The sequence below is a fragment of the Wolffia australiana genome, chromosome 15 (assembly GCF_029677425.1).
Source record: "Wolffia australiana isolate 7733 chromosome 15, ASM2967742v1".
In the NCBI taxonomy this organism is placed as follows: Eukaryota; Viridiplantae; Streptophyta; class Magnoliopsida; order Alismatales; family Araceae; genus Wolffia; species Wolffia australiana.
This window is the reverse complement of record NC_135849.1, coordinates 9,235,672-9,249,912: the sequence shown is the minus strand read 5'-3', so window position 1 is coordinate 9,249,912 and position 14,241 is coordinate 9,235,672. Positions and strand designations below refer to the sequence as shown.

Genomic DNA, 14,241 nt, shown 5'->3' with positions numbered 1-14,241 from the left:
TGGCTGGCAAGCCAATCATACATTTCATATCTCATTCCATGTTCATAACTAAATCATACGCATTATAATGCACGTGTGATTCTTATATAATGAAGTCAATGAATACATGATCAGACTTAGTGAATTATGATGAGATCTTAATATGGAGATCACTAGTCTTTAAGCATATGTTCTAGATATTCCTATTCAAAGTTTACTTGAGAAGGACTTCGAAGCATTTGAATAGAATAGCACTATCTAGCCTCACTCATATGATGAGTATGGTCGGTCCCATAGCCATTAGTGAGGAGATAATTAGGATCGATATTGGGTGCTCTTTAGTGGAAAGAGTTCACTGAATTGATCCTAATGAATCGCTAAATGATATTATATCGAACACTCAATCAGGATGTGATGGAGGACCATCCAGTCGACGGCACCCCGACCTGTCGCCAGCCCCGTTGCGGAACTCGTGCCGACGTGAAGAATCCAGAATTCCATTATCAGGGTTGAGAAACGGCGTCGTCGTCTCGCTACATGTCAAATGTCCGTGTGTAATTTCCTGTTTTTTTCTGTTTTCATCATTGTTGGATTGTTGGGAGGCACCTTTTGCGCGAGTACCGGCCTCCTGAATTTTTTTGTTTATTTAATTTCTGACCAAGTGTCCTCTTTAGTGGAAGAAAACCTTGATGGGTTTCTCCTCTCCTAAAGAGTCCTCTTAAGGGAAGCCCAATTGGCTCTCCCTTAAGAGGGGGGCCCAATAGGGCCACCCCACCGCTCCACAACTGCCACTTCCCCATCATAAGAAGGGGAATAGTGGACGTGGAGAGGAGGTCATTACTGTTCAGAATCCAGATCTCGTTTTTTTTTCATCAATAACAGTTATTTCATGGTTTGATGGTTCTATCTTGTTTCCGAGAAAGAAGAGAGGAAACTTGCGTTGAAGTTACATTACTCCTTGTTGTACCTCCGATGGTTGATTGAGAAGCAAACAAGGCTTGAAGTCGAATCAACAGACCACCTGCCGTCAGAGTTTGTAACAGTGGAGTAGCGTGGTTCATTTGCCTCATTCCTCCGCTTTGTTGATTCAGCATTCGTTGGAATCACCGTAGCAGAAGGAGTCATTGTTGAAGAATACAGAATCCCCCGTTCATTGTTTGGCAGTTGTTTTCTTTCTCTTGTTCATCATTCTATCTTGTGGCATAAGGAGAAGAAGAAACTCGCCATAGAAGAAGGGGAAATTTTTTATTGTCCTCAAGAAGAAGATCGCGTAGAGAGAGGAGGTACCCTATTGTTGATTTCGCAGTTGAATTTCATCTTCATCACCGTCCTGGGCGATTCTTCAAGTTACGATCAATGAAGGGTGGTCGGTTAGAGATACATAGATCGTTATATCCATTGAGGAACTGAATCCGCCGCACTCTTCTCTCCAACTTCATCTACTTCGGTTGAGAAATTCGCACGACCGGTGTCGGTTTGTTCTTCCATTCTGTCTCGGTCACTGCCCGTGTTGACGGACGATGCCCAAAAATTTGGTACAAAATCATTGATGCCAGCTCGCCCATCAGATTCATTGATTTTGGGAACATTTCCACTTCGATCGTCAGTTCGATTGTCATTGGTGCTAACTCCCGCGGTTGATGAAATCATGTACCGTCGTCAGATATCTAGTTGCCACCACTTTCAGCTGAATCAACGTCAACGTCACCTTGCTTGCCAATTCTAGGCTGCAACGCATAGTGGCAATATTCCGTTTGGAGCTCATTCTTCAGCCGTCAGAACTTATCTCCTCTGGCCGACGATTCTCTTTGCCAGTCTCCACATTGAAACAGAGGTCAACTGTTCTTTATCGATTTCCCTCCCTTTTATTGTAGTTGATTACCTCTTTCAGTGTCGGTATATATTTTGCTCCTCTGCCTGATGAGGGTTGAATGTGAAATTTAGGTGATGTAATACGATGGCGTGCCGGGATCGGGCGGCTCGTATTACGTCACAGGATATAGTTGATTAGATTCGTCATTAAGTTGATATGAATGCACGTTGAGAAATTCCCACAATGAAACAAATAAGATGATTCCGAGAGAGGGATGATGATCAACGTCGTCCACTAAGAGGAGATATTGGTCTGATTAGAATCCCAATGACCCTTGGGACCAACTACGACGTCTAAGGAATGAGGGGCGTTTCACGGCCCTAAGATGTTCAACGGCCAACCTCTACCGCAAGAAAGCCCTATCTCTCGACAAAGGTGGCTATCCTATAGACGAGATCGTATGAAACCGACAGAGGAAGTGATAGTGGAGGATGGCACTGCAGTAAGTAATAATACTGGTAATTATGGAGAGGAGACGAATAGGTACCTGAGTGTCGGTAGCCCACGGCGCGGGAAGATGCTAGCTGGCCAATTGACAAAGGCTGATTCGTTGGCGGGGGGAAGTCGTGGAGCAGGGCATGCGCGACAGGATCAACGTGGGCAGCAATCAGACGGGCGGACCCGAGGCATGGGCCGAGCGCCGGGAGTGCCGGAGGGCAGGGGTGTGCGTGGGCGGGGCTTGTGCACGCGTCTGCGGGCGGGGGCTTGGCGTGCGTCTGCGGGCGGGCAGGCGGGCCAGGCACGGGCAGGGCTCGATGCACCGGCGGGGTCTGTGCGCAGGTAGGGGTGGCTGGGGCGGAGACAGCCCGGGCAGGGCTGACGCGCACCGGTAGGGGCCGGGGCGCGCGCGTGGCGGTGATTGGCGCATGCGGCCGTAGGCGGGCGGGTAGGACGCTCGAGCGCCCAGATGGCGGGGCGTGCAGGCGATGTCTGGCGTGCGGGGGCGAGGCCGTGTGCGCGTAGTCGAGAGCCGACGCACGACGGGGACGGGCTGGTGCACGCGGCAGATCTGGATGTGGCAGGGCGGGCGATGGAGACGACCGGGTGGAGGCGGGCAGGGGCGGCGGGCTGAGCGCGCGGGCTGGGGTGCCTATGCGCAGCCTGTGTAGGGCGATCGCCGATGGTGGCGATGGTCCAGACGGGGGCAATCCTCCAAGAAAGGAATTCTTGGAGAACAACCACTCTAGAATCCAGGGGGATGGCGAATTCTTGATTGATCGGAGGGTTCTTGATAGCGGTGAAGGGACCGTGATGGAGGATGATGGTGGCGCGTCTTGAACCTTTGAACACCTTCGGAGTAATCTCAACAAAGGAGTCTTCAGGCGTCAAGAGATGACGGTTTCTTGAATCTTTAGGCGTCCTCGGAGTGATCTTGACGGGGACGTTGAGACACATCATCATGGAGTGATCTCGACGTGATGGAGCGGGCTCTAACCACGGAGTGATCTTGACATGGGCGAGGCTAGCCACTCCTCTCTACACTCTAGCTCCTATCTACGATGAGGTGGAGACAAAGTTGGAAATTTTCTTCAACAAATGACTCAACCTTCACTTGGGCATGCTATCCCCTTATATAATGAGGATAGGTGCCAAGTGAGATCGTGGAGAGGACGAACCGTCGTGAGACTTGGTTCGGCCTCTCTTTAACGGTTACAATAAAAGGAAAACATAATGCGGACGAGGCCCAAAACACCGGCTCAGTCCGTAAAATCCAAGAACGAAAACAAAACAAAGACAAAACAAATAAAAGAAAAGATAAGATGATTACGCGGAGTACTTAAACCCCGGGTGGCGAGCATCGGCGTGAGCAGCTCGGCGTGGCTGGAGTCGTCCCATCTTGGCATCAGCTGGATGGTCCCCCATCATTAGGGTAGCCACCAACTTCCATGTTAGTTAATTTTCGTTGTGGTACTTGATTGGTTCCTAGTCGATGACGATGTGGACGTTCTCGGACAGCAACGTTTCCTACCTCGAATTGGTTATACAGATCATTGGGAGCGTGATCATGACAGGACCCGTCACGTGTCTCCCAATTGAGTTGCTACTTGCGTCACCTAACGATTGACGTACTTCTCGTTATTATTTTCACAAAAAATCCTCTTAATAATTTCACATCATTGAGATTGCATTTTGTGTTTATCATCTTGACGTAACACGAGGAATCAATTCCAATCGTCATGTTACATCAAATTGGTATCAGAGTCGATCGTGCTAACCTCCATGCTTAGCACCGTCAATCCTATATATATGTATATATCATTCTTGTACATCTTGCATGCATTCATTTCTCAAAATTCATTGCACGTGCATTCATACATCGCATATTACTCGTCATTGCATCATCGTAGATAGGAACCCTAGAGAACGAGATATCTGGTCATAGAATGGTTCAAACACGCGGCCAACTATGGTTCACCATGGATGGTGCATCACACGACGAGGATCCATTGTTCCATCCTGAATTCCCTAATCTTCTTACGGAAGACCCCATTTTAGCACTTCCTCAAGCTGCTTCACAGGACGTCATCGAGGCCGAGTCCTCTACTTGTGCCTGCAGGGAGTCTTCACCTAGGCACCCTACTCACACCAGCAAGCCGCCAATGACGACGGCTCCACCACGGTTTGGAGACCTCGGGCAAACGACAGTGCCCATGGCACCAACACCAGAGCCGAACCCTCACTACTTGCCATCACAATCTGGCGATGTCGTCCAGTGACCCAAGAGAGCTCAGAGTCCCAGCTGCCTTCCAACGTGCCACCTCAACCGTACGAGCCATCGACGCGCCCCTACCAGCCACGACAGACTCCACGGGGACAGTAGCAGCGATGACAACCTTTGACCGACCGATATCGTCCTCCGCGACGCAACGAGGACCGATACTACTACCAAGAGAGACCACATAACTATTTGGAGCGGCAATTCCCACCCCGACAAGAGGCATCCACCGCGACTGGATATCGTCTTGAAGGACAAGATCAGGATTATCAGGGCCCACCATACGAGCTGGCCCAGGCTCAGTACTTGACGCATGGACATCCTCCAGCACAAGAGGAACCATATTACTCGCCAGTGTCCCATGATTACCCCGTACTCTATGGATCCATGCCAACCCATGCGTCTACGTATGGCTCCCACAGTCACTACAAGGCACCTAGTGTGCCTGCGATGACGATATAGCCGAATTATGCCATGGCGCCGACCCACGCGCTGGCATCGACTTATGCCCCAGCATTGATTTATGCGCCGGCACCGACCTACATGCTGGTGCAAACCTACGCGCCCGTGTCAACCTATGCGCCGTCGCCAACCTATGTGCTGCGGGAGCACTTTGCTACCTCGGCACCACCGGCTGCACCGTTGGTTACTCCCGCAGCCTACGTATCGTACATGGCCCTCCCACACCTTGGCCAATATACGCAGCAGGCGCCACTGGCCCTAGGGACAGTCGACGCACCATCGAGACCTCCTGCACTGCAGGATTATCGTCCGGCCTATCATGCCTCGGCCCCTGCCCCAGAACCCTTAGATCGGTACAGACCACAGGACGTCCGACGACATCAGCCAGCCCATCGTCATCATGACGATGATGTTAGATATCATAGACGGGAGGCCCACTGAGCCATGATTCAGAAGAGTGTCCGAATCAAAGTTCCCGTCTATGAGGGCACGCGAAATCCAAAGGATTATACAGACTGGGAGTCCAATCTAGAGAGTTACTTCCAGTGGTATGATATGGATGAAGACCTTTGCGTCGCATATGTCGAGGCCAAACTTAGAGGCCAGGCCAAGATATTCTGGAAGAATGAGAAGGATGTCGCGAGATGACGAGGAGATCCACCTATCACTTGGGAAGTCATGTCAAGAAAGCTTAAGGATAAGTATGTCCCTAAGCTTTATATGACATGTCTCCTTCTCAAGTGGATGGATCTCAAGCATGGCAGGCAAAAGGTTAGTGACTACATCGAGGACTTCGAGGAGTACCGTATGCACTGTCGCTTCGTTGATAGCCCACATGTTCAAATTGCGCTCTTTGTGCACGGACTACGTCCCAAGCTAGGAGCTAAGGTGTTGGAACAGAACCCAACATGAGTAGATCAGGCGTATAGTATAGTGAAGAGCAGCGAGTTCTCCATCGACGCTACATCCACGGTGACGACTCATTGTACTCGCGCTCCGTCCACCGCCATAGCTCAGACTGCGAGGTCCACCTCGACTACCGGATTACCAAGAGGAGCTCCCCCTCTCGCTAGGAGCACTGCTCCTCCACCGACGACGGTTATTGCAGTCCCAGCTGCATCGTCCGTCGTCTCGACTGCTCATGCTCCGACAGCGAACCGCGAGCAATTACAATGCTTCAAGTGCAAAGGATTTGGGCATCGACGGACTGATTGTCCATCCCTACTTTTTATGGACGTCAGTGGGAACCCTATCGACCCACCACTTGAGGATGACATAGAGGTAGATGTCTATCCAGACGAGTGCCCCGAAGACGAGGCCTATGAGGAACCATTAGGGCATATCCAGATTACTCCCGCAATTTCAATGCCCGTTTCCCCGGTAGTCAACTTTGGAATTCAGCATAACACTACACGTCGTGACGTCTCTAGTTCACCAAGGGCTACTCCAGTCGAACTGGCCGCACCACCAGCTAGGACTCCGTCGATGTCCGCACCAACACAACGAGTATCCCAGACTCGGACCCCGACTCTGGCGGTCATCTTACCGCTTTTGTGTACACAATCAGCACCCAATCCTGGGGAACTTGTGCAGCGCACGTCAATCTTTTACATCTACGTACGGATCAATGGATGCCCATGCAAGTTGATTATAGATAGTGGGAGCTGCATCAATGCAGTTTCCGAAGATACCACGACCAAGCTAGGCCTTACTTTGACACCACACCCTACTCCTTATAGCGTATCATGGATTGATGCTTCAACCCTTCCGGTACGACCGCAGTGCTATGTGCCATTGAAGATGAGCACCTATGACGAAAGGGTGCTATCTGACGTCCTGCCTATGAAGATCGGCAGTATCATATTCGGACGTCCCTGGTTGTTCGACAACGATGTCCAACTATCGGGACAAGCGAACACATGTGCATTTATGTATGGTGGACGTAGACTATTATGGTACCCAACAGTACACGCACCTACTCAGCTAGCGCCAACCGTTGATCACCAACGGGTGTATATTCCGACGAGAGCTTGAACAGGAACGAGAAGACTTACCCGTATGTTTTGCTCTCGCACGAGATGTTCCTTCGGAGGATCCATCACGTACGCTTGACGTACCTGACGCGCTTGAGCTAACTGAGCTCATGGACGACTACGGGGATGTTTTTTCCCAAAGAACTCCCTGACGAGCTCCCACCTATGTGTAGCATACAACATGCTATCGATCTCATTCGTGGAGCTCCACTCCCGAACTTGGCGCATTATCGGATGGATACGGTAAAATACGAGGGATTGTATCACCAGGTAAAGGAACTCCTGGCTAAAGGTCTCATATGTGAAAGCCTCAGTCCGTGCACCGTTCCCACACTACTTGCGCCTAAGAAGGACGGGACTTGGCGTATGTGTAGCAATTCCCGCGCCATCAACAAGATGACAGTAAAGTACCATTTTCCAATTCCTCGAGTGCAGGATTTATTCGATCAGATGGCCAGAGTGACCATCTTTTCGAAAATCGATTTACGTAGTGGATATCACCAAGTCCGCATTCGACCAGGAGACGAATGGAAGACGGCCTTCAAGGTCAAAGATGGCCTTTTCAGGTGGAATGTTATGCCTTTTGGGCTCTCCAACGCCCCGAGTAGGTTCCAATGTTTGATGAACGAGATCTTACGTCCGTTCATTGATAGGTTTGTAGGCGTATATTTTGATGATATATTGATTTTTAGTGGGACCCGTGAGGACCACCTTTGACACCTCCACGAGGTGTGTACCGCGCTTCAGAAAGAGAAGCTCTATGCCCACTCGGAGAAATGTAGTTTCCTCATGGCCGAAGGTTTCCTTCCTTGGCTTCCTCATATCAGCTCACAGAGTTTCTGCAGATCCGGCCAAGATCGAGGCCATAACAACATGGCCCAAGCCCAAGGACGTTCATGACGTGCGCAGTTTCATGGGCTTAGCGACTTTATGCCAACGTTTTGTCCCAGGGATTAGCGGCATCACCGCCCCTATCACTGACCTTATCAGACGATAAGTTCGAATGGACGAAGGCGGCCGACAAGGCCTTCGAAATGATCAAGCGCCGCATGACCCACGCTTCCATCTTATGACTGCGTGACTTCAACAAGGTGTTTGAAGTTGCTTGCGATGCTTCAGGCGTAGGTATCGGTGGCGTTCTTAGCCAGGACGGACATTGGATTGAGTACTTCAGCAAAAAATTGAACAAAATGAAACGTCATTATGATAACTACGATCGGGAATTTTATGCCTTAGCCCAGTCGCTTTGACACTGGCGCCATTATCTTCTTCCAAACGAATTTGTGCTCTACTCGGACCATAGTCCCTCTAGCACTTGCATGACCAGAAGAAGGTCACTGATCGACACGCCCGGTGGCACTTTCATGATACGTCATATGATAATTTTTAAAAATTATCATATAATGATAAACATATGTTTATTATTATATAAATGTTTATTCTTTAAAAGCTTATTAAATTGTTTACTCGGTGGCCTCAGCAATTTCTTCTCTCCCTCGGCGACGCGGCGATTTGCTCTCTCCCTCGACGGCTCGATAGTTTCTTCTCTTCCTCAGTTCCTCCGTCCTCGGTGATTTCCTCTCTATCCCAGTTTCCTTGGCAATTTCCTCTCTCCCTTGGTGGCTCAGCAATTTCCTCTCTTCCTCAGTTCCTTGGAAATTTCCTCTCTCCCTCAGCGGCTCGGCGATTTCCTCTCTTCATTTTTCAAGAATCATCAGACCAAATTCCTTCAAGAATCACAGTAAGATATGAATCTTATTTAATTTATTTTTCAAAATTAAAAATAGATTACTCTTTATTTCTTATTCTTTTCTACCGATTCATTACCGTCGCTGTAATTTGTGCAAATTTGTAGCAGTTTGTGCAAATTATACAAATTGTGACAATTTTGTTTGAATTGTGCGAATTCTGTTTGAATTGTTCTAATTGTGCGAAAAGCTGTTCCAAATTTTGCACTAAAAAAGAACAGAACAAAGATTAAGGTCCTCTGTGCAGTTCTTTTGTGCAAATTTTTTGTTCGTTTCAAAAGAACCGAAGAGAAAAACCATGTCTACACACTAATGACTATAAGATCAGTCATACTTATCTTATAAGTAGGATCAGAGAGTGTTATTCTATCCCGATAATTCAATATCCCTCTTGATTATCTATTGAGTATGAATATCTATAACCGATGTTTAAAGACTAGTGATCAATGCATTATGATCTCATTATCATTCACTAGGTAATTACACATATTCAAGGACTTCATTATAAAATCAATCGGAAATAATAATGAACACGGTGTTGTGATTGGCTTGCAGCCACATAATATTCAATAGTTTTTTTTACATGTTTTGATGTGAATAAATCTTTTGCATTAATTTAAATTTTTAAAAATTATCATATGCTATGATATATGGTGCGTTAAACTTAAAAGAACATATATGAATCTAGTGTAGTTTCTCCTAAGTCTAAATGCCTACTAATATTGGATCTTGAGGTCTACTTTGTGAAGTGTATACGCTACAAATTTGTGATTATTTTGATGATCATATGTTAGGGTATGGTCACTATAATCTACATGTAAATTAGAAGCCAAAAAAATACTCTTTAAATCAGACTCTGAGTTGTAGCGTGAAGGTTCAAAACTCATAAGTGGTCCTTTTTTGTTATTGTGGTAGGATCTCAATTCCTTTTATTTGGGTTGGTGAAACAAACTCTAGGCCCACCTATTTGGATGAGGGACTAGGACCTAGTGTATGACATGGGGCCATGGTAAAGGAACCTTGAAGTTTGGTGAAGCAAACTCTAGGCCCACCTATTTGGGATGAGGGACTAGGAACTAGTGTATGACATGGGGCCATAGTAAAGGAACATTGGAGTTTGGTGAAGCAAACTTTAGGGCACATATATAACCATAAAAGTAATGAACATACCGCTCAAACCAAACTTTGTGGTTGGTGGAGCAAACTCCAGATTTCATGAATGTTGGGGATCAACGTACACTCAGATTTTATGAGAAGCTACATGTCCATTAAGATGGGTGACAAAAAATATAAAGGGACATTCTGACCCCCGTTAGAAGTATGTCAGTTTCTCCCTTTTCATGCATTTGAGGGTTTTTTAGAATGATCCATATTAATGGGAGAAAAGTTCTTGAATGAATAAAAATCATGTTAAATTTGTGATTAGTGATAAGCTTGAAAATGTGTGTGTATATGTCGTTATTCAGGGGCTTTTTCAGACGTAATCACTAAATTTATATATCCCTTAATGCTTTAGTAACGGGTCGAACCCTAGGGAGGAGATAGTGAAATTCAATTTTCCTTTATTTAGGGATTAGCACTCTGGATTCTGCCAACTTTATGCTTTGTTAGTAATTCTTTATAAGAATTACTAACTAATTTACTAACTAAGCTATTAGTGAGCGAATTTGATCTAGGACTTTTTGGGATGTGAGTGTGATCCAAATCTAATTTAGTAGTTTCTCATTAATCTTGCTCTGCTTGTTTATTTAACCCAAAAACCTAGTTCAGCCTGAATATTTTTTTTACTTTTTAGTAAATCAGAAATGACTTCAAGAAGAAAATTGATCTTAATTGTCACTACCAAACTTCTTATAGAGATTGATCAAAATTACTTATGACTAGAAACTACTAACTAAGAAACCCTCAGGTCATACTTTCTAATATATTTAATTTTCTTTCATTATATACATATATATTATTTATTCCTCACGTATTTAAAATGATAAGAGTATTTTTATTATATTTCTATTTTTTCCGAATTAGCTCGAAATTTTAAAATGTCCTGCGATAGCAAATCGTGACTGTGATTCATGATTTGCTGGTTTTCAGAAGCACGAGACTAAGTTTTTATGATTTTAAGGAATAAATATGATTCAAAATAGGAGATTGATAATTGATCTAGGCTAATTGATTTGAAAACAAACTAAAATTTACGAGTTAAGATTAGTGTTTGCCCGTCCCGATACCGGTACTGGATGCTGTACCGGATACCGGAAAGGCAATTTCCGGTATCTGGTTTTTTTGATATCCGGATATCGGATATCGGCTGCTACAATGTCGATATCCGATACCGATATCCATCCCGATTCGGCATCCATCTCCGTCTCAAGGGGACAGATGCCGGTAGCGGGTATCGGATGCGGATATCGGTTTTCAATATCTGCATCAAATTATTTATCTCTCTTTCACTCGTTCATTCTCTCTCTCTCTCGCACTCATTCTCTCTCTCTCTCTCTTTTGCACTCGTTCTCGCTCTCCCTCGCTCAATCTCGTTCTCGCTCTCCCTCTCTCTCTCTCTCTCGCACTCGCTCTCTCGCTCTCTCTCTCTCTCTCACTCGCTCTCTCTCTCTCTCTCACACTCGCTCTCTCTCTCTCTCTCGCACTTGTTCTCGCTCTATCTCTCTATCTCTTCTCTCTCCTCTCTCTCCCTCTCTCCCTTCCGCTCTAGCTTTTCATGCATGTCTCTCTAAAAATATGAGATGAATATTCAAGCCACGTTTCTCTCACCTAAAATTTTAGTCCGCTGGCCTGGCATCTCACATATCCCAGAGGCATAACTATTATTTTAATGATTAATATATGAAGACCTCATTTAATATATACTAGTAAAAGTTTCTAAAATCTCCCATGTGGGATAATTGGATTCAGAGTTTACGTTAACTTTGAATCCTGTTATCCCATATGGAAGAAAAAAAAAATTGCACACCATATAATAAGGGGCATTGACTATATATCAAAATAAATTATTGTGGTCGAAATCCGATATCCAATATTCGATATCGGTTTTTCGATATCCGGATATCGGTTTTCCGATATCAGGTATCCGATACCTTCTTTGTCCTCACCCCCCCCCCTTGATATCTGGTACCGATATCTGTCTACCCCAGCTAAACGGATATCGCCCGATATCCGATATCGGATATCCAGAACCGTCCCATTTTTTTCCGAATATCGGATATCGGTTGACCGATACCGGATATCGGACGGATATTCGGACGGCGAACACTAGTTAAGATGATTAAAATCGAAATATGGAAAAACGATGAACGTGAACAGAATTGCGAATCTGAGAACAAAAGAATGTAAAATGAGTTGTAAAATGTGTTTAAAGTGAACCTGGAAGTACCAGGGATGCTAGAGGATCAATCTGGGGCGACCTTGGAGCAACAAACACCGCAAAATTCTCAATTAAATTTTACTTGAAAGAGCTGAAAAATGCGGCGACGGATCTGCAAATTTCTTCCCCAACTTGAGCTCCAAATCCTTCCCGGTTGTTCCTTGAGTCTTCAAGAAGGCTAGGCGATCACTCCTCGAGCTTAAAAATCAAGAACAAACTTTAATCTTTCGATTTCTTCCTTGAAGAATCGGAAGAACATGTTCTTCCGATTCCGTTACTAATTTTGTCTTGTTTGCTTTTCACGCAGGTCGCACGGAGCGCGCCGATTGGTCCATGCCACGCGGTGGGCGTCGTGCATGCGGCGGTGCGTGCATATGAAACGCACAGAGGACGATTTCCCTATCATTTTTTATCTGCATTTCTATTGGTCCACGTCGCGCCACACTGATACAAATTAAGTCGGCTCTGATTCGTCCACGTCGCGGTGCATGTGTTGCGCACCGTGCTGTATGTGATGCGCGACACGCACGGCGCGCGTGCGTGCATGTCACGCACCAAAGGCGCAATCCTGCGTTCTGATTGGCTGGCTCCATTCCTCTGTGCTCTGCGCAACGCACCAGTGCCATTATCGCTTAAACTGGCCCAATGAGGGCCATTTTATAATAAAAGGATTTTTTTATTAAAAACAAAATGTAATAAATCCTAAAAACCATTTATTAATATGTAAAAAATATTCTATTGATTCTGAAATAAGTTTTATATTTTAATTTATTTTTATTAATAGAAATAGGTCAATAAAAATATTTAGCTCATTTTAAAATTCATTTTTAAAATGTTTAAAATGTATAAATTGACCTAGTTATTTATAAAAAGTCTAAAATCATCTTTTAGGGAAATTCATCTTTTAACCTAAAATCATGATAACATGCATTAACAATTAATGTTTTTAAGCATTAAAAGCACAAAAATATGATGAAATAAACAATTTATCAGCTCTTATTTTCATGTTATCAATTAGTTATATATCTCGTCCAAGAGAAGATATTTTCAAATAGCTAAATTCAAAGCGTTATAGATGATAACATTTTGACATGCCCAAAATTTACTTATTGGCTTAAAAAATTATAAAGATTATTCTTAATGCCCTAGAGAATGATGGTCCTATTGAGCTCACATCTTATGCAACTAAAGGTGAGATATAAGTGGAAGGATGGTTCCACCATGTTCGTGTGGTACATAGCTTCTATGGGAAACAATTTTGAGGCATCTTGAGGATATGGACCAACATACCATGCTGATTCATCTAAGGTATATGTTTTTTGGGGAGAATAGAGTTAAAAAATATGAGACATCAAAGAGTTCATTTTGAGCTTGCATGGTAGGGTCATCATCGATACACACTATTGTTAGTCTTCCTACCTCCCATTTGGCTAGCTGTGGACCTGGAACTAGCTAGGGTTTTTTGAGAAGAAAAAAAATGACATACTTACCTATGTTGTCTTTCCCAATTTATGGGCTTGCAACTGAGCCCTGATGTAATTGGGCCTGTTGTGATAGAAAGTAAAAGAGAAAGAGAAATAAGGAAAGCACAAATAAGGAGAGATAAAAATAGATAAGGACGTCAGAAATGTCTAGTGCTTTCACATACCCATGAACGAAAGGTGATTATGTGGATTGAAGGGTTGGGTATGTTGGGAGTTGAGCTTCCCTTAGCGCACTTGATTTTTTTCGTAGAGAAGTAGACATCATCCTCCAATCCTTGTACGAATCATTCTTTTAGTTTGTCCTTAAATTTAATATGAATAAACTTTAGACCACTCTACCGGGGCTAGAGAACATGCTTACCACTACTGAGGAGAAATTTCAAAAGATCAAGCCCCAGGAACTGTTCTTTGGTAAGACCAAAAAGAAAGGGAAGACAATGTCTGCTTCTAAAGGAGTAAGGGGAAGAAGAATATACAAAAATCTCTAGAAAAGGATGGAACAGGAAGGGAACATGTTTCCACTATGGCATGAAAGGACACTAGAAGAGGAACTACAAGATGTACCTC

At 44.8% G+C, this 14,241-nt stretch overlaps 1 long non-coding RNA gene across 1 annotated transcript; it reads left to right on the top strand.

Annotated features, from left to right (window-relative positions):
- The first annotated feature begins 789 nt into the window (after positions 1 to 789).
- On the top strand, positions 790 to 8,979 carry LOC144712954 (uncharacterized). The gene is made up of 3 exons (XR_013583912.1): positions 790 to 1,813; positions 8,544 to 8,633; positions 8,712 to 8,979. It is a non-coding gene; the product is annotated as an uncharacterized LOC144712954 (long non-coding RNA).
- The last annotated feature ends 5,262 nt before the right edge of the window (positions 8,980 to 14,241 follow it).